This window comes from Rhinolophus hipposideros, assembly GCF_964194185.1.
Source record: "Rhinolophus hipposideros genome assembly, chromosome: 13".
NCBI lineage: Eukaryota > Metazoa > Chordata > Mammalia > Chiroptera > Rhinolophidae > Rhinolophus > Rhinolophus hipposideros.
The window spans coordinates 42936200-42957190 of record NC_138059.1 but is presented as its reverse complement, the minus strand read 5'-3'; positions in this window follow the sequence as shown (position 1 = coordinate 42957190).

Below are 20991 nucleotides of genomic sequence, written 5' to 3'. Positions count from 1 at the left end.
GAAGGCATTAAGAAAAACAAATTTGGATTGTTTGTCTTTTTGTTGTTGAGTTGTATGTGTTCTTTATACATATTGGATATTAGCCCCTTATGAGAGGGGTCGTTTGGCAATATCTTCTCCCATTTGGTTGGTTGTTTTGTTGATGGTTTCTTTTGCTGTGCAGAAGCTTTTTAGTTTAATATAGTCCCATTCATTTATTTTAGCTTTTACTTTCCTTGCCTTTGAGGTCAAATTCATTAAATCATCTTTAAACCCACAGTCCATAAAAAGTGGGCAGAGGACATGAATAAATAGACACTTATCCCAAGAAGACATACAAACAGCCAACAGATATATGAAAAAAAGGTTCAACTTCACCAGCTATTAGACAAATGCAAAAAAAACCACAATGAGATATCATCTCACAGCAGTTAGAATGGCTATCATCAATAAGATATATAACAAGTGTTTCAGAGGCTGTGGAGAAAAAGGAACTCTTATACACTGTTGGTTGGAATGGAGATTGATGAAGCCACTTAGGAAGGCAGAGGGTGATATGGAGGTTCTTCAAAAAATTAAGAATAGAATTACCAAAGGACCCAGCAATCCCTCGCCTGGGAACATATCCAAAAATCTGAAAACTTTTATCTATAAAGATGTATGTAGTCTGATGTTCATTGCAGCATTATTTACAGTGGCCAAGACATGGAAACAACCAAAGTGTTCTTGGGTAGATGATTGGATAAAGATGTTGTAGTATATATACACAATGGAATACTACTTTGCCATTAGAAAAGATGAAATACCGCCATTTGTGACAACATGGATGGATCTTGAGATGATTATACTAAGCGAAATAAGTCAGACAGAAAAAGTTGAGAAACATATGACTTCACTCATATGTGGTATATAAAACTGAAAACAACAAAGGAACAAGACAAACAAATAAAGAAACAAAAACTCATAGACACAGAAAACAGTTTAATGGTTACCAGAGGGTAGGGGGTGGAGAGATGGTAGAAGAGGGTAAAGGGGGTCAAACATATGATGATGGAAGGAGAACTGACTCTGGGTGGTGAGCACACATTGTGATATATAGATGATATATTAAAGAATTGTACACTTGAAACCTATGCAATTTTACTAACCATTGTCATCCCAATAAATTTAATTTAAAAAAGAAATACACATTTGTGGTTACAAAATAGTCATTTGAATATAAAGTAAAGCATAGGGAATATAGTCGATAATATGGTAATAACTATGTATAGTGCCAGGTGAGTACTAGATTTGTCAAGGCAATCACTTCTTAAATTATATAAATGTCTAACCACTATGGTATATACCTGAAATTAATATAAAATAATATTGAATGTCAACTCCAATTGAAAAAAAAATTAAAAAGGGGGGAAAGTTGAAGGGGAATAAGAGGTTCAAATTTCCAAGTATAAAACAAATTAGTCATAGGAATGTAATGTACAGCATAGGGAATATAGTCAATAATATGGTGATAGTGTGGTATGGCGTCAGATGGTTGCTGGACTTATGGTGATCACTTCTTAAGATACATAAATGTCAAATTACTATGGTGTACACCTCAAATTAATATAATATGGCATGTTAGCTATACTTTAATAAAATTTTTTAAAAAATGATCTAGATAACATAGATAGTAGCATTAGCAGAGTAGGACCTTTCACGTCTTCTCAAAATTATATTGTATATGTTCTATAAGCTAGAACTATAATTGAACATGTTAAGTAAAGTAATGGAAAAATATTTTAAAAGATCATAATTGAACTTCTAAAATTAAAAACTACAATATAGGAGTTAAAACAAAGTATGCTGAATAGAATCAAAAGCAGATTCGACATTTCAGAAGAAAAAAAAACAGTGCACTTGAATATGTAGTAATATTAAAGACAGATAAAAAATTAAAAAGCAAACAGAAAACAAAACCAGTGAGATGTGGGACAACATCATGTGGCTTAACATATGTGTAATAGTCCCTGACTTGGGAGAAATGGAATAGAAAGATATACTTGAAGAAATAATCCCTTACTTTTTTTCCAATTAGATGAAAACAATAACCCTGGAGTTGCAAGCATGAAAAACATGAAGAAAATTATATCAAGGCAGATCATCATCATCAATTTCTCCAAAACAGTAAAAAAGAGAGTCAAACACAACTAGACAAAAAGGCACATTATGAGCAGAGGAACAAAATAAAGATTAAAGTAGATTTATAACTGGAAACAATTCAAGTGAGAAGGTAAAGGAGCATTATCTTTAAATGCAGAAAGAAAAAAATAGTCACTTTAGAATTCTATACCCTAAAACAAAGCTGAAATGAAGACTTCAAGCATACAAGAGTACAAGAATTCATCACCACTAGACCTGAACTACAAGAAATATTTCAAAAGTAGTGGGGAGGGGTGATGGTATAAGAGGGTAAAGAGGATCAAATATATGGTGATGGAAAGAGAACTGACTCTGGGTAGTGAGCACACAGTGTGATATGTAAATGATGCATTATAGAATTGTACAGTTAAGCCTTATGTAATTTTACTAACCATTGTCACCCAAATAAATTTAACTAAAAAAAAAAAAAAAGCTTCCATGATCATTGGAGCACATATATCTTTACAGATAAATGTTTTTAGATTTTTTTGGGTATACACCCTGGAGAGGAGATGCTGGGCCATATGGTAATTCAATTCTTAATTTTTTGAGGAACCTCCACATTGCCTTTCAGAGTGGCTGCACCAATCTGTATTCCCACCAACAGTGTATAGGTGTTCCGTTTTCTCCACAGCCTCTCTAAGACTTGTTTTCATGGAAACAAGAAAAGTGTCCTTCGACAGATGATTAGATAAAAATTATGCAGTATATATAGACAATGGAATACTACTCTGCCATAAGAAAAGATGATATGGTGCCATTTGTGATCACATGGATCAATCTTGAGGTAATTATTCTAAGCGAAATAAGATACAGAGAAAATGTCGAGAACCATATGATTTCACTAATATGTGGAATATAAAACTGAAAGCAACAAAGGAAAAAGACAAACAAATACTAATAGACACAGACAATAGTTTAGTGGTTATCAGAGGGTAAGGGGGAATGGGGGTGATGGATGAGGGTAAACGGGGTCAAATATATGGTAATGGAAGGAGAACTGACTGGGTGGTGAACACATAATCTGATATACGGATGACATAGTCCATAATTGTACACCTGAAACCTATGTAATTTTACTAACCATTGTCACCCCAAAAATTTTAATAAAAATAAAAACTAAAAACAAAAAAGGACCTAAAAAACGAAAAAAGAAATAAAAATCATTCAGAAAATAATACATGGAAAACTGTCCTGCAGAAGTAATGAAAAACATTGGGAATGAGACCTATTTGCTCTTACATCAGATAACCACATAGCAAGTATGATAGAGACAACTTTCTGGGCACTAAACTTTCTTCCTCCCCTTCTATAGTAAGAGTAATTGCTGGAAATCTTCCATTAGCCAAGTAGTATATTTCCCAGCCCCTTTTGTATCTAGCTGTGTCTGTGTGACTAGCAAAATGACAATTAAGTTTGCGAACTTGTTGCAACAACATTTCTAACCATTTTTAATATCAGAGGAATTAGTCATTATGAATCTGTATCAACTGGATATACAGTTAACCAAGTTTACTATTTGGAAGTGCTGAAAAGGCTGCATGAAAAAGTTAGATGACCTGAACTTTTTGCCAACAATTCATGGCTCTTACATCACGACAATGCACCAGCTCACACAGCACTGTCTGTGAAGGAGATTTTAGCCAGTAAACAGATAACTGATCTGGTCCCCAATGATTTCTGTCTTTACCGAAATATAAAGAAAATATTGAAAGGAAGACATTTTGATGACATTCAGGACATCAAGGGTGATACAATGACAGCTTTGATTGTCATTCCAGAAAAAAACTTCCAAAATTGCTTTCAAGGGCAGAGTAGGTGCTGGTGTCAGTGCATAGCCTATCAAGGGGAGTATTTCAAAGGTGACCATAGTGATATTCAGCAATGAGGTATGTAGCACTTTTTCTAGCGTGAGTTTGCAAACTTAATTGTCTGACCTCATATGTTACTTTGGGCCTATCAAAAATATAATCTCCTTCCTTTCTTCTGTTGCAACCTTGGCGGTCACATGTTGATGAAGGAAGACACATGGAAGAAACCTGTGTAATGAAGAATTTAATTTGCCCTTGTCCTTGGTTCCTGTGAAGTAGCCCATAAATGCTTGGAATTTCCAAAGTGATAAGAGCATCTTTGTTATTCATGTTGGACCCTTAGTTTATGCTAACGAAATATCTCAGGGAGTAGGTCATGTCAGAAATACCACCTGTGATTACAACATTTGGGCTTTGAGCCATGTGATATCAATTTATATGTTATATCAACTATAGTTACCCTAACTGCATTACAATTAGCTCCCTTTTTCCTGCAGGTTTTTCTCAAAATTCATACCCTAGTAAGACTTTCTCCATTCATCCAATGTAAAATTTCAGCTCCCCATCTAATATTTTATATCCTTCTTCACTGTTTTATTGTTCCCCTAGCACTTATTACCATAGTAGTGCATATATTTTGTGTATTTATTTTTTATTTTCTGCCTCCTTTAGTAGAATGTAAGCTTCAGGAAGTCAAAGATTTGTCTTATTTCTTCATGGATTTATCTGCGATGTTGAGGACAGTGTAACATGTAGTAAATGTTTATTGAATAAATGTATGAATCAATAAGCAGAATGTATTAGATGGATAAACAAGATGGCAATGAGAAAAGCTCATAAAATTTATTAAATTGCAATTACCTAAAGGAGATGGAATAAAAACTTTAAGTAAAGTAGTGACGATAATAATTGAAAGAAACAGTAAATGTTTGAGTCATTTAGATATAAAAAAAACCACAGGGCTTGGAACCTGTTGGGGAACTAGGTGATGAGAAAGATATTAGTGAAATCTTAATCTTCAAAAACATTATGACAGAATTAGGGACATCAAGAAATAAATCCAGTTTAGAAGAGATAATAAGCTCAATTTGGCACAAGGTATTTAAACATCTTCCAAAATCACATGTCCAAACCACACAGTCAAGGATGATGCAGTCTTAAGGAAAAACAAACAAATAAACAAAAAACATGAGTTAGAAGTAGAGAAGTGTCGTGGAGGAACTTTCCAAATTAAACAAGAATGTCACAGGTTTATGCCAATGAGATATATTGTGCAACTCTTTGTGGAATACAATAATTGTTATACCAAACAGTTTTAATTGAGATTAAATTAATTTATTTAGTTTATGTTCTTTTAGAGACCCACAGTTGAATACTAAGAAAGTATTAGAATGTTACTGAAACTGTTATATTAGAAAATCTTGGGCATAAAAAATTCATTTATTATAGGCCAGCAGGGATATTTAATACCTTCAGCATCTCCAAATCTCTTGAGAATTAAATGGATCTTATTTTTCTGGCTGAAAATAGAGTGCTTCATTACTGCTTCTTAATAATAAAGCCCTCTTGCAAGTAAGCAGGCCATGAGCAGAACTTAAGATGAGTAATCACATCCAAACAGTTTAGATGATCAATCATTTCATATATGCATAAAATATTAAACATAATGAAGAGTGAGGGAGGTATTGACATATTACAGTCCAAGTCACAACAAAACATGAATGGTTCTTAGAGACTGAGAATATTTATTATACCCTAGGTTTTATACACATGAATAAGTAGAAGGCCTGCAACGTGTGACTTCAAGTAGAGACCAAATAGCTGAACTCCTAACTCACTGAAGATCACAGCAAGCTCTTTTTACTGAATTAATATGAAAAGGCAATTCTACCATGGGCCATATATTTTCTATTCTTATTCGTAGTGTCAATTTTATAACCTCAAGTTATATTCCATCCACCAGTATCCCCAATCCGGTTTGTTTGCCTGGATTGCATTTCAGAAATCAGTCCACCATCCTGCTTCTTTCCTCAACTTTCTTGCTCTCCTCTTTTTACCCTTATTTTTTTATTTGTCCATTTTGTCCCATTTCCTCCATGTCTATGGGGCCCTGTTGTTCACTGTCATTATCATTTTATTTGTTTATACCATATATATGTTAATACCATATATATCCCCTCTCTGTGTGGATATCCCCTCTCTTCTTTCCTTTTCACCCAGAGAGTATTAAAGCAGAGTTTCTCCAAGTGTTGTCAGAATAATCTAAAGCACTTGAATCAAAATATTTTATAAAAAGTGTCAATTTTACTCAAAAATTTTCGTTTTTAACAAACTTTTATACAATAACTTTTTGGGGCATGTAATGATTGGTTCCATCCTGACACTGTGTTGCAACAGATAAGCAATTGCTCATGCCCATGAACTGGTCTCAAATATATACCTGCAGTCTCAATGATCACACACATCAGATGCCTAGTAATTGCTACATTCAGGCTTTTAGGCTTGACAATGACAGATACTTTACCTTTACAGTTAATTATCTCAGAATGTGGGGTGGAGGTCATCGAGAGTGGATAGACACAAATGCCTCAGAATTGTTAAGGTGTCCCTAGATCTAGTGCCTTCTTACTCCACACAGGCAGCTAAATATTGCTGCCTCTATAAGCACTACCCCCATATTCCTCTATAAGCAGTTATAGGAACGCCAGGGAACCTTCCCACTCAGTGGATTTTTAATTTGTAGTTTATCCTTTATACTCTTCAATGCTGATTCCATAGCCAAACATAAAGAAAATAACTTCATCCAGGATGTAATTATCATTTTTCTCAATACTTGAACGAGATAAATCTGGCATATCAGCAGCCCTGGTGATTCTTACATACATAAAATTTCAGTAATTTTTATTTAGGCCTTGGTAGATTGTTGCAGTAAAGGGCCCAAATATATTCATACATGCCTGTATGCATGTCCCTTTGTCATGTGACTTTGCCATTTCTCCCTCAACGAGTGAAAATTATTTCTCCATTCCTTGAATTTGGTCTTGGTTATGTGACTTGCTTTGACAAGTGGATCAATAAGAAATGTAATGCAAACAGAGAGCTTATGCATTGGAACTTGCCGTTACTTGCTTCTGGAAACCCTTTCCCCATGGGAATAAGCCTAGAATAGTTTGTTGGATGAAGACAGACTACCTTAGAGAGGTCCAAGCCATTCAAGTTGTTGCATCCCCATTAGGCATCTCAATTAAGGCCCCATACATAAGAGGGAGGCTAGAACATTCATTTCTAGCTGTGTTAGCCCAGACTAGAAGAATCAGACAACTAAACCACATATTTGTAAATTTTAATAAATATTCATTATTTTAAATAACTATATTTTGAGGTTGTTTGTCTCAGAGTAAAAACAAAATGATCCATTCCGGATCAAAATGGCGGCGTGAGGTGAGCCTCTGTAAAGCTCCCCTGGAATTTACAACTAATCGGACAACAATAATTCCACAAAGGACTCCCTGCAGAGCAGACAGGCAAGACGAAGAGGTCCACTACTGAATTCACCTCCAGGTGGGCTAATCGCGAGAGCGGGGGAGGAGGGAAGGCAGAAGTGCGGGAACGGAGCCGTTCAGGCACAGGACAAAGACCTAGCTCAATGCTCCGAGCTCACTGCATCCCGGAACTTCCGCAGCTGTGGGAGAGAGACGAACTCGGACTGCTAGGGCTCCTCTTACGGCCCACAGGGCTGAGGGGGCAGCATATAGCACGGCTGAACCAAACATTCACGGCAGACTTCGGAGAAAAGACTGAGGGAAGAAGGCTGAAAATTGTGGATTAAGCCCTCACTGCCGAGCGGAGAACGGAAGCCTTAGGCACTGAGACTAGCCGCCCCTCCCTACCCTCCCAGAGCTCGCCCCTCCGCCACCTGCCCGGTGCTAGAAGGGATAAAGTAGCAGTGTCAGATCACAAGGACAGGATCTTTGCTGTTCTGAGAACTGTGGACCGCAGAAACAGATTCGCAGCTCAACTAGTTCGGGCAAAGGGGAGGGAGCTGTGGAAGCAGGACCGGCTGTGGTGGTGGTCGCCGCCATTGCTCTGGGCCACCTCTCACAACTCACCCCGCCCCTGGCCCCACCTATCTGGGCGGATCCCTGCAAGAGTAAACAGAACTGCTGAAACATACGGGCTCTGAATCGGGTGCAGAAAGAGCTTTGAAACTTCAAAAGCTCTCCGCACCCCCACAGGGACGTGGCGCCCTATGACCCAGGTGAACTGTTAACAGGGGAGAGGCCCGTCTCCCAGGGAATCCCCCCATTGTGTGAGAAGCTGGAAAAGTGCAGAGAAAATATAGCACTACTGTGTCAGAGAGAAAAAAAAAAAAGGCTGCAGTCAGAGAGAAAATAATACATGCTTCCAACAAGTATTGGGAAACAAAAGAAAGACCTCTTCCTATCAACCTGTTGCAGAAGCCACTCCTGTAGATGTCTAGGAAGAGAAATAATAAATCATTAATTGCCATGAATAACCAAGGCAACAAGACAGCTCAGAAAGAAAGTGAAAAGTCTCCATAAAAGACACTTAAAGATATGGAAATATGTGACTTACATGATAGAGAATTCAAGATTGCAGTTCTGAAAAACCTCAAAGAGATGCAAGAAAACACAGAAAGGCAATTTAATGAACTCAGAAGAGCAATCAAAGAACAACACGAGCATTTTACGAAAGAGATTGAAATTTTAAAAAAGAACCAAATGGAATTTCTGGAGATTAAAAATTCAATAGAAGAAATTAAGAATGAAATAACCAGCTTAGGTAGAAGAGTTGACCAGATGGAGGAAAGAATCAGTGACATCGAAGATAGAAACGTGGAAATTACACAGATGGAAGAAGAAAGAGACTTGAGACTTAAAAGAAACGAAAGAACTCTACAAGAACTTTCTGACTCCATCAGAAAGAGCAATATAAGAATAATGGGCATACCAGAAGGAGAAGAAAGAGAGAAGGGAACAGAGAATATACTCAAAGAAATTGTCAATGAGAACTTCCCAAATTTGTGGACAGAACTAGATCCTCGAATCCAAGAAGCAAATAGAACACCTAATTACCTCAATCCCAACAGGCCTTCATTAAGACACATTGTATTCAAGCTGTGTAAAATTAACACCAAAGAAAGAATCCTCAAGGCAGCCAGGGAAAAGAAGACGGTAACCTACAAAGGAAAGCCCATTAGATTATCTTCCGATTTTTCAGCAGAAACTCTACAAGCCAGGAGGGAGTGGAACCAAATATTCAAACTATTGAAACAGAGAAATCATGAGCCAAAAATAATATATCCAGCAAAGATATCCTTTAGATATGAAGAAGGAATAAAGACCTTTCCAGACATCCAGAAGCTGAGGGAATTTTCTAATACACGACCTGCACTACAAGAAATACTAAAGGAGGCTATTCGACCACAATCAACAGGGACAATTTGTGGCAACCGAAACATAAAAAGGGGAAGTGTAAAGGCCTGAACCGGAATATGGAAATGGAGAATGTAAGCGAGCTGAAGAAAATGGAATACTCTAAATATCAAACTTTCTTTCCCATAATCTTAAGGGTAACCACTCAAAAAAAATCCACAACTGAAATATATACTGCAATAAAAGAAGAAACAGAGGGAAACATCATAGAACACCACCACACAGAAATAATAGACAACAACAAAAAGGCAAAGAAATAATGGAGTCACAGGCTTACCAGAAAACTAAAGATAGAATGACAGGAAATCCTCACATATCAATAATCACCCTAAATGTAAATGGACTGAACTCACCAATAAAAAGGCACAGAGTAGCAGATTGGATCAAAAAACTAAACCCAACCATATGCTGTCTCCAAGAGAAACATCTCAGCTACAAGGACAAGCATAGACTCAAAGTGAAAGGGTGGAAATTGGCACTCAAAGCAAATGGCACCAAGAGAAAATTAGGTGTAGCCATAATGATATCAGATGAAACAGACTTCAGGGTGAAAAAGATAACAAGAGACAAAGATGGACATTTCATAATGGTAAAGGGGACTATACAACAAAAAGACATAACAGTCATCAATATTTATGCCCCCAATCAGGGAGCACCAAAATACACCAAGCAACTACTAACAGAACTAAAGGGAGAAATTGACCAAAACACAATTATACTGGGGGACTTAAATACATCATTGACAGCTATGGATAGATCATCCAAACAGAAGATAAATAACGAAATTGCAGCCCTAAATGACACATTAGATGAAATGGACATCATTGACATATATAGAGCACTTCATCCTAAAACATCAGACTATACATTCCTTTCGAGTGTACATGGAACATTCTCAAGGATAGACCATATATTGAGACATAAAAGCAGCCTCAGCAAATTTAAGAAGATTGAAATCATACCAAGCATATTTTCTGATCACAAGGCTTTTGAAATTGGATATCAACTGCGAAAAGAAAGGAAAAAGAAACACAAATACATGGAGATTAAACAACATACTTTTAAAGAACGACTGGGTCAAAGAAGAAATTAGAGGAGAGATCAAAAGATACATAGATACATAGACATTTTTGAAAGAAATTGAAGATGACACAAAGAAATGGAAAGACGTTCCATGCTCATGGATTGGAAGAATCAACATAGTTAAAATGGCCATATTACCCAAAGCAATATACAGATTTAATGCAATCCCCATCAAAATCGCAATGGCATTTTTTAAAGAAATAGAACAAAAAATCATGAGATTTGTTTGGAACCACAAAAGACCCCGAATAACCAAAGCAATCTTAAGAAAAAAGAACAGTGCTGGAGGTGTCACACTGCCTGACTTTAGCTTGTACCACAGGCCTACAATAATCAAAACAGCACGGTTTTGGCGGAAAAACAGACACATAGACCAATGGAATAGAATTGAGAACCCAGAAATAAAACCATATAAATATGGACAGATAATTTTTGACAAAGAAGCTAAAAACATACAATGGAGAAAGACAGCCTCTTCAATAAATGGTGTTGGGAGAATTGGATAGCCATGTGCAAAAGAATGAAACTGCACTGTTATCTGTCACCATGTACCAAAATTAATTCAAAATGCATCAAAGACTTAAGCATAAGACCTGACACAATAAACTGCATGGAAGAAAACATAGGTACTAAACTTATGGACCTTGGGTTCAGAGAGCATTTTATAAATTTGACTCCAAAGGCAATGGAAGTAAAAACTAAAATAAATGAATGGAATTATATGAAACTGAAAAGCTTCTGCACAGCAAAAGAAACTATTGACAAAATAACGAGTCAAACAACTGAATGGGAGAAGATTTTCGCAAACAGTGCCTCTGATAAGGAGCTAATATCCAAAATATACAAGGGACTCATGAAAACTCAACAACAAAAAAACCACAAAGAACCCAATTGAAAAATGGGCAGAGGACCTGAAGAGACATTTCTCTAAAGAGGACTTATAAATGGCAAATAGACATATGAAAAAATGCTCAACATCACTAATCATCAGAGAAATGCAAATAAAAACCACAATGAGTTATCACCTCACCCCAGTCAGAATGGCTATCATCAACAAGACAAATAGCAACAAGTGTTGGAGAGGCTGTGGAGAAAAAGGAACCCTCATACACTGTTGGTGGGAATGCAGACTGGTGCAGCCGCTATGGAAGGCAGTGTGGCTGTTCCTCAAAAAATTACGAATAGAATTACCATATGACCCAGCAATCCCTCTCCTGGGTATCTACCCAAAGAATCTGAAATCATTTATCCATAAAGACACGTGTGCTCCAATGTTCATTGCAGCTTTGTTTACGGTGGCCAAGACATGGAAACAATCAAAATGTCCTTCAATAGATGAATGGGTAAAGAAGTTTTGGTATAAATACACAATGGAATACTATTCAGCGGTAAGGAAAGATGATATAGGAACATTTGTGACAACATGGATGGATCTTGAGAATATAATGCTAAGCGAAATAAGTCAGACAAAAAAAGCAGAGAACCCTATGATTTCACTATAATGTGGTATATAAACCAAAAACAAGACAAACAAATGAGAAACAAGAACTCATAGACACAGACAATAGTTTAGTGGTTACCAGAGGGTAAGGGGGTTGGGGGGAGGGAGATGAGGGTAAGGGGGATCAAATATATGGTGATGGAAGGAGAACTGACTCTGGGTGGTGAACACACAATGGGATTTATTGATGATGTAATACGGAATTGTACACCTGAAATTATGTAATTTTATTAACAATTGTCACCCCAATAAATAAATTTAAAAAAAAATGATCCAAAAGCTTAGCTGAAAAGGTTTTATTTCTTCACCTTTCTCCACCGCAGAGTATATATATCTTTTCTCCTCTGTTTTCCCAGAATATTATATTAACATGAGAAACCACTGTTTGTCAGTGTGTTAAGTTCCAGAACTGACCTAATACTCAACATATCTACAGGAAAGATAATTTTATCTCAATTTTTATAAATGTGGAACATAGGGCTTAAAGAAGTTACGTAAATTAATCACAATCACACAGGTATTACTAATGGTAGATGCAGTGTTCGAATCAGCTATAGATTCTAGACACCTTAGATTCAAGACAATTTTTCATTTGTCTTTTTAACCAGATACTAGGCATAATTCTTGGAATTACACAGATGCTCAATAAATAATTATTAAACTGAGTTGACCTTTAACATTACACTTACCTTCCCAAGTTCTTTTCCTGTTTGTCTTTGTTCAATTTTTACCTACCACTCTAGGAAAAACAAAACAAACAAAAATCCAAAAGGATTAAAATTACATTTTTATGGTCCCAAGTATTCTGCATTATAGTATCCTTTAAATGGCTTTCACAGATTCATGCCATTTTTAGGTTTTAACTTTGATTTTATGCCCAAAATATTCCAAAATAGTCATTTTGGAAAGAATTTTGAATGACCAGGTATTTCTATAAATCACTTAGATACCAAGACCTTGATATTTATTAAAAAGGAACATTTCAAGAACAAGATACAAATAGGAACTGTGACGATCAGTCTCTCTCTTACATAGCAATAAGACTGACTAAATTTTTAAATCCTGGTCCAATGGTCTAGGTTTATATCAACCAAACCAACCATTTTGAAACCATCCATGGTTTGTTGTCATTTCCTTTAAATGAGGACTGTGGCCAAACGCCTGACTTCAGTATAGTACATTCAACACTGATTTTTTTTCTCTACACGCATACTGCTGACAAGAGTTATCCAGTTAATCTCAGCATTTCATGTGTGTGTGCATGTGTGTGTGTGTTTGGAGGAGAAAGAATACATGACATCACCAGTGTGAGAGATGAAGAAACAAGGATTTAGAAGGGTTTTTAAATTTTCCTGATGCAACATAAGTAGAAAAACAGGCCAAGAGTCACAACTCTTTTGAATTAAGTCTTATTTTTCCTCTAGGAAATTCTGGTCTTGACTGAAGATTATCAAACTTCCCTCAAATATTTGGATTTTTTAAAAAATGGATTTTGAGCATTTCTTCATATGTCTTCCTGCCTTCTGTATGTCCTTTTTAGAAAAATGTCTCCTCAAGTCCTCTGCCCATTTTTTAATTGGGTTGTTTGTTTTTTTGGAGTTGAGTTGAGTAAGTTTTTTTACAGATTTGTGATATTAATCCCTTATCAGATATATCATTGGCAAATATCTTTTCCAATTCAGTAGGATCCCTTTTTGTTTTATTGATGGTTTCCTTTGCTGTGAAAAAACACTCCTAGGCATCTACCCAGAGAAATCCAAAACTCCAATTCAAAAATCTGTATGCACTCCTATGTTTATTGCAGCACTTTACACAATAGCCAAGATATGCAAACAACCGAAATGCCCATCGGTCGATGACTGGATTAAGAAGCTGTAGTACATTTATACAATGGAGTACTACGCAGCCATAAAGAAAAAAGAAATCTTATCATTTGCAACAACATGGATGGATCTAGAGAACATTATGTTAAGTGAAATAAGTCAGAAAGAGAAAGACAAGTACCATATGATCTCACTTATATGCGGAATCTAAAGAAAAGAATATGTGTATGAACTAATCAGAAACAGTTTTGGGGACACAAAAAACCGAGAGTTGTTAGATGGGCGGGGGGGAGGGGTATGGGGATGGGGGTAAGGGTGAAGGGATTGGGGGGCGGCTGGTGACCACAGGATGGCCTCAGGGTTTTTTGAGAATTACTTTGGGGAACTTATTCAATAGTGTTTGGGGATTTTGTTGGGTGTCCGATGGACATGTGTCCTGTTTGGGAGACCACCTCAGGGATGCTGTGGATGCCTGGTCATGGCATTGTACACCAGAGGCTGGACATTAATGAATGCCAACTATAATTTTATGTGTATAATGTGATGGCTCGGTGTGAGGTCGGGGTGGTGGTGGATGGGGGGAGGGGGGTTCACGGTGTGAGGGATGTAAAAATAAAATAAAATAAAATAAAACTATAAATAAAATGGATTTTGCTCCCAGGCAGTTTTCCCTTCATTGTAGGAGAAATTTAAACAAATCCAGAATTTCTTATTCAAGTAAGTTTAAATGATTAAAAAAAATTAAAACATACTCAATGTCCAAAACTTTTAAAGAATTTTAATCAGTCTTTTCTCGCATCCTTAAAAATTACTTAAATTACTTTTCAAGTGGTTTGGATTTAGCCAAACCTAAAATAGATTTTTTGCCAAAGTCTCCCCCTGCCTTTCCATTTTAAACCCATGTGAATTTTAAGATAAATATAATACATATGTTTCTAATTCATGTGCACTTAACTCATCAAAATGTTGTTTTGTAAGACCTGTTTGAAGTTTAAAAAGTCTTTTTGGAGCCTCTGTTTAATAAGTCTTTTCAAGCCTTTATTGTTAGAAACAGGAAGTCACATTTTGCCAGGAGTAAATGAATCTCAACCCCTAAAGGTTCACATTTAGTGCAAAACTGACAGTCAAGAAACTTTGTGAATAACTTGCAAAAATGAATTTTTTGTCCCTAAGATAAAGTTGTTTGATTTAATTAAGCCCCAAACTCTGAAAACATACCAATTTTATTTGAACACATGAAAATTATCAGTGATATTTGTTAAAGAACATGTTTAAACTAATTATTCTAAATGCATCCTAAAATTCCTAAATAGTTGTTAACAGATTTTGCTAATAAGCTGATAAGATTGTTTCCTCAAAAGAGAAATGCAAAAAGTAGCAGATATTAAGTCAGAAATAAATATTAAAGGAGGAATGGGTGATGAAATTGAAGCGATATCACTTACAGAGCAAAAGATAAAAACAGTTCATTGCATATAAACACAGTATAACAGAGACATTCATGAGTTTGTATTACAGGACCATGTATCAGAGAATCAGACATGTATGAAATATGAGGATTAAAGAAGAACAAAGGGTCTCAAGACAAGATGTTGAACAAAATGCCATTAATTAATTATGAATAAAATAAAAACAAAAGACAAATCTCAGTATTTAAAAAAATAAATAAATAAATTCAAAAAGAAATTTACTACTTGGAATAAAATAATATCCCATCAAATTTAGTTTTAACTTTCTGATGATGGCCACAATTGTTCTAATTTTTATCTCCATACAACTTCCTAGGTGTGGAGCTGATGCCCTGGATATGTGTCATATATCCAGTCAGTCAAAAGAAGTAAGAATCACAAAGGACAGGAAATAAGTTACTTTGGTTTCTTTTTTTTTTTTTTTTTAATTTATTGGGGTGACATTTGTTAGTAAAATTACATAGATTTCAAGTGTACAATTCTGTATTCCATCTGTTGGTGGGAATGCAGACTGGTGCAGCTGCTATGGAAGGCAGTGTGGAGGTTCCTCAAAAAATTACGAATAGAATTACCATATGACCCAGCAATCCCTCTCTGGGTATCTACCCAAAAAATCTGAAAACATTTATCCATAAAGACACGTGCTCCAATGTTCATTGCAGCTTTGTTTACAGTGGCCAAGACATGGAAACAACCAAAATGTCCTTAGATAGATGAATGGATAAAGAAGTTGTGGTATATATACACAATGGAATACTATTTGGTGGTTTCTTTATAATTAATTCATCTCTGTCAAATGAAACAAGTAACACTCATGATTGTAAGCAGAATAATAAAAATTACGCATTTTATTTTGCTTTCTATTGAATAGAACATGTGCTGAACCCAGTGAGTATTATTAAGAAGACTATACTATCTAGCCTGGAAGAACAATCAAAGTTTAAGAAATAATTACTCATACAAAGATATATTTGTACTAATAAAGAATTTTGCCTGCCTTGAGGGATGTTCTCATTCCATCTCACTAAGATAGTGCAGAGAGAGAGAGAGGTGGCCCCACAGTGAACTGGGGCAACCTGCCAGAGACCTAACCCATCTAGAATAGACTGAGGTGTGACATTTTGTAGGGAAGGCCTACGAAGTCACAAGTATTTTCTTCTTGTTCCATCTTCTACCCAGAAAAGAATGCCCCTAAAGGAAACTAAAATGTAACTTAATAACTTGTATTTGTTCTTCCTTTGCTTTGCATTTTCTTCCCCCCCATTATCTCACTCTAATTGTATCTCATTCTTTTCTTGAGTTCCATAATTTATTTTCCTTTTCTTCCCCTATAGTCTCCTTACTGTTTCAACTTCACATATCCTTCATTCTGTTTGTATTTATCATAAATCTGTTTTTCTGTACCCTCATCATAATGCAACTGTTCTTTGTTTGCATGTTCATCTCTTCCCTTTCCTTTGACTGGTTTGATCTGTTTTTTTCTCTGTGCTTACGAGTGAAAAATCAGCTATTCTTTCTTTTTTTTTTTCCTTTCTTTTTCTATCATCACTTCTACTTCCATCCTGAGCCTCCATTCTTCACATTGGTAAGTTGGTAATAATAGTATGATAAATTCACATTAATTCTTGCTTGACAACAGAGAAGGGGAGAAATGTAGACGTCATAAGGAATTGGCTCTATGTAGAGGCACAGATATACTTGAGCAGCTAGTGGGTCAATTGCGACAATAACCATTAAGTTAATTATGCTACAGTCCTGCTGAGGTATCAAACCATCACATCAAAAACTAGGCTTGGGTCAGATCCAAGATGGTGTCCACATAGGAGGATGCTGAACTTGCCTTCTCTTATGGGCAAACTCAAATATACACATATAGATAGTAATTAATCTTGAGAGGCAGCTGAGGGCTGAATGAACAGCTTATGAACAACAAAAAAGACAAAGAGACAGAATAGAGAAGGCTGAGAAACTGAGGTAGCTCTCTAGGTTCTGCAGAAACTCCAGTCAGAGGACCCAGTGAGCACTATTGTTTACATTCCCCTTCACTCTGATAAGGTGGGCAGAATCTCTATTTAGGTGCTTAGGCTTACCTACAAGATCACAACTCTGTCCAGATACATTGCTTGGAACATTTTGCCTTCCCAGATATGTTGACTGGGCCTTTGCCTCTGAACCAAAGGAGCAAGCAGAAACAATAGGACATCAACACACACACCTAGCCTCCCTGCCAGGAGCAGCTTTAACTTAGCAAGCCAGTGCCCCAGGCATCTTTAGTGGCTGCTAGGCTTCAACTAGTTTACCAAAACTATCTACATAGAGATCATTTCTTACAAGACTACTTTCATTACAACAAACGAGAGAGACTGTATAGAGAAGTGTGGGACCCATGGGAGTTCTCCGAGGACTGAGGGAATTACCCAGGGTTGGAGGGGCCAGTCAGTACTATTGTTTACATCCCCCTCAACTTCCATAAAGTGGGCAGGGTCTCTATTTAGGTGCTCTGGCATACCTCTAAGGTCACTACAGCATGTTCCCAGATATATCACCTGAGCCCATTTTGGCCCCGAACAAAGGTAGCAAGTAGGATCAACAGGACATTACTACATGTATCTGGCCTCCCTACCCAGAGATGCTCCTGCTCAGTAGGCCAGTGCACAGGATGACTTAGGTGCCTGTTTGACTCCTACCAGCCTGCCAAAACCACCTGGCACACTCAGCCTACACAGAGCCCGCTTCTACATAATGCTGCATGTTCAAAACTGAGTGGAATAGCTGTTTTGTCTAATTCTTTAAAAGAAACATAGATAATCAAACAAAATGAAAAGACAGAAGAATACCTCTCAAATGAATGAATAAGAAAAATCCTTAGGGGGGAAAAACAGTAAGGAAATGAAGTTACGTAATTTACCTCATAAATAATTCAAATAAATAGTCATAACAATGCCCTCCAAACTCAAGAGTAAAATAGAGGAACTTAGGGAGAACTTCAACAAAAAGTTAGAAATTATAATAAAGAACCAAGAAGTCTGAACAATATAATAACTGAAATGAAAAACACACTAGAAGAAATAAAGAGCAGACTAACTAACAGAGAAGTACGAATCAGCAACCTGGAAACAGACTAGTGAAAATTAACTATCAGAGCAGCAGGAAAAAAAAAAAAAAAGTTGAAAACATGAGTATAGTTTAAGGCACCTTCGTAATAAAATCAAGTGCTTGAACATTTGCATTATAGGGATCCCAAAAAGAGAAGAAAGAGTGTAATGGAAACTTTATTTAAATAAATAATGGCTGAAAACTTTCCTAACCTGAGAAAGGAAAGAGATATCCAGGTTTAAGAAGCACAGAAAGTTCCTAATAAGATCAACTCAAAGAGACCACAACAAAACATATTGTAATTAAAATGGCAAAAGTTAAATATAAACAGACAATCTTGAAGAAAGCAAGAGGAAAACCATGAGTTACATACAAAGGAAAATCCATAAGGCTATCAGCTAACTTTTCTGCAGCAACTTTATAGGACAGAATGGATTGGCAGTACATCTTTAGAGTGCTAAAAGAAAGGAACCTACAACCCAGGAGAAATAAAGAGTTTCCTGGACAAGCAAAACTAGGAATACATCACCATTAAACCACTTGTACAAGAAATGTTAAAGAGTCTTCTCTAAATAGAACAGGAAAGTCCATAACCAGAAATAAGAAAATATAAGAAAGGGAAAAATCTCACAGATAAATCCAAATTTATAATAAATACAGTGAATCACACATTTAAAAAGCTGCCATTAAGGTCAAAAGAAAAAACTATCAAACTCAACTCAAACTAAAATTAGTAGTCAGGAGATACATAGTACCAAAAGACCTAAAATATGACATCAATAACATAAAGCATGAAGGGGGGGGTAAAAATGTAGTCCTTGTAGAATATATTCAAACTTAAATGCTTATTAGCTTAAAATAGACTACATTAAATACAGAATGACATACATAAACTTCACAGAAACCACAAACCAAAAACACATAAAAGATGTACAAAGAACAAAGAGAAAAAAACCCAAACAAAATACTAAAAAAAAAAAAAAAAAAAAAAAACAAATCACAAGGGAAGAGAAGAGATCAACAGAAGAAGAAACAAACAGAGGACAACTATAAAAATGACAACAACATAAAAACAATTAACAAAGTGGTAATAAGTACATCCTTATCAATAATTACTTTAAATGTAAATGTATTAAATCTTCCAATAAAAAGGCATAAAGTAGCTGAGTGGATTAAAAAACATTACCCATTTATGGCTGCTTACAAGAGACTCTCTTCAAATCGAAAGACACAGATGAAACGTGAAGAGATAAAAAGTATATTCCATGAAAATAGAAATGAAGAGAAAACTAGAGTAGTAATATTTATATCAGACAAACCAGACTTTAAAACAAAATAATGTGAAAAAAGACAAAGAAGGACATTATATGATTATAAAAGAGCCAATCCAAGCAGAAAACATAACCATCAAATACCGATGCACCCAACAAAGGAGAACCTAAATACATAAAGCAATTATTAATGGACACAGGAATACAGTAATAGCAGGGTATTTTAATACCCCATTCACATTAATGGATAAATCATCCAGATAGAAAATTAATAAGGAAACAATGGTCTTAAACATCATCTTAGACCAGATTGACTTAATAGATATTTATAGAATATTTCAGAATACATTTTTTTTTTTGGGTGCACATGGAACATTCTACAGAGTAGATAACAGATAATATATTAGGCCTCAATAAATTAAAGAAGACTGAAGTCGTCTCAAGCATTTTTTCTGGCCAAAATGGCATAAAACTAGGAATCAGGGACAGGCAGAAAAGTAGGAAAAAAATTCATAAATACATGGAGACAAAACAACATGCAACAACCAATGAATCAAAGAGGAAATGAAATAAGAAATAAAAAAGTATCTTGAAAGAAGATAAGAATGCCCACTAACAACACCTCTATTCAACATAGTATTGGAAGACTTAGCCACAGCAAGAAAACAAGAAAAGTAAATAAAAGACACCAAAATTAGAAAGGAAAAACTGAAAATCTCATTATTTACTGATGACATAATACTGCATATAGAAAACCCTGAAGACGCCACCAAAAACTTAATAGAACTAATAAAGGAATTCAGTAAATTTGCAGGATATAGATTCAACATACAGAAATTTGGTGCATTTTTATACACCAATAAGAAACAATCAGAAGAAAATTTAAAAAAAAATCCAATTTACAGCTGCACCTAAAAGCATTATAAAGCTAGGAATAATTTTTTGTAACTTACCAATTAATACCTTTATTTTATGTACAAAATATTCTACATGGGTATTATATTAATTTTATGATACTAAGCTATAGAATCAGATAGTACATGAATATAGAGTTCTCATTCCATGCTCAAATCCACTTTTACTACATTCAAAGTAACAGAAAAATACTGAAGGGAACACTATGCAAAATTAATCACAGAAATTCTGTATAATGATATCATCAGCATTTTTTTTTCTGCCCGTATTATTACTATGTAGCTGAACTGGCATTAATCCATTAAGAATATTAGTCTAGTTACACAAGAGTTCTACCACTAAAGACTTAGAAACAAGTAAGAATCTTCCGTTTTAAGGATTCAACAAAAATGCTCATAAAATGTAA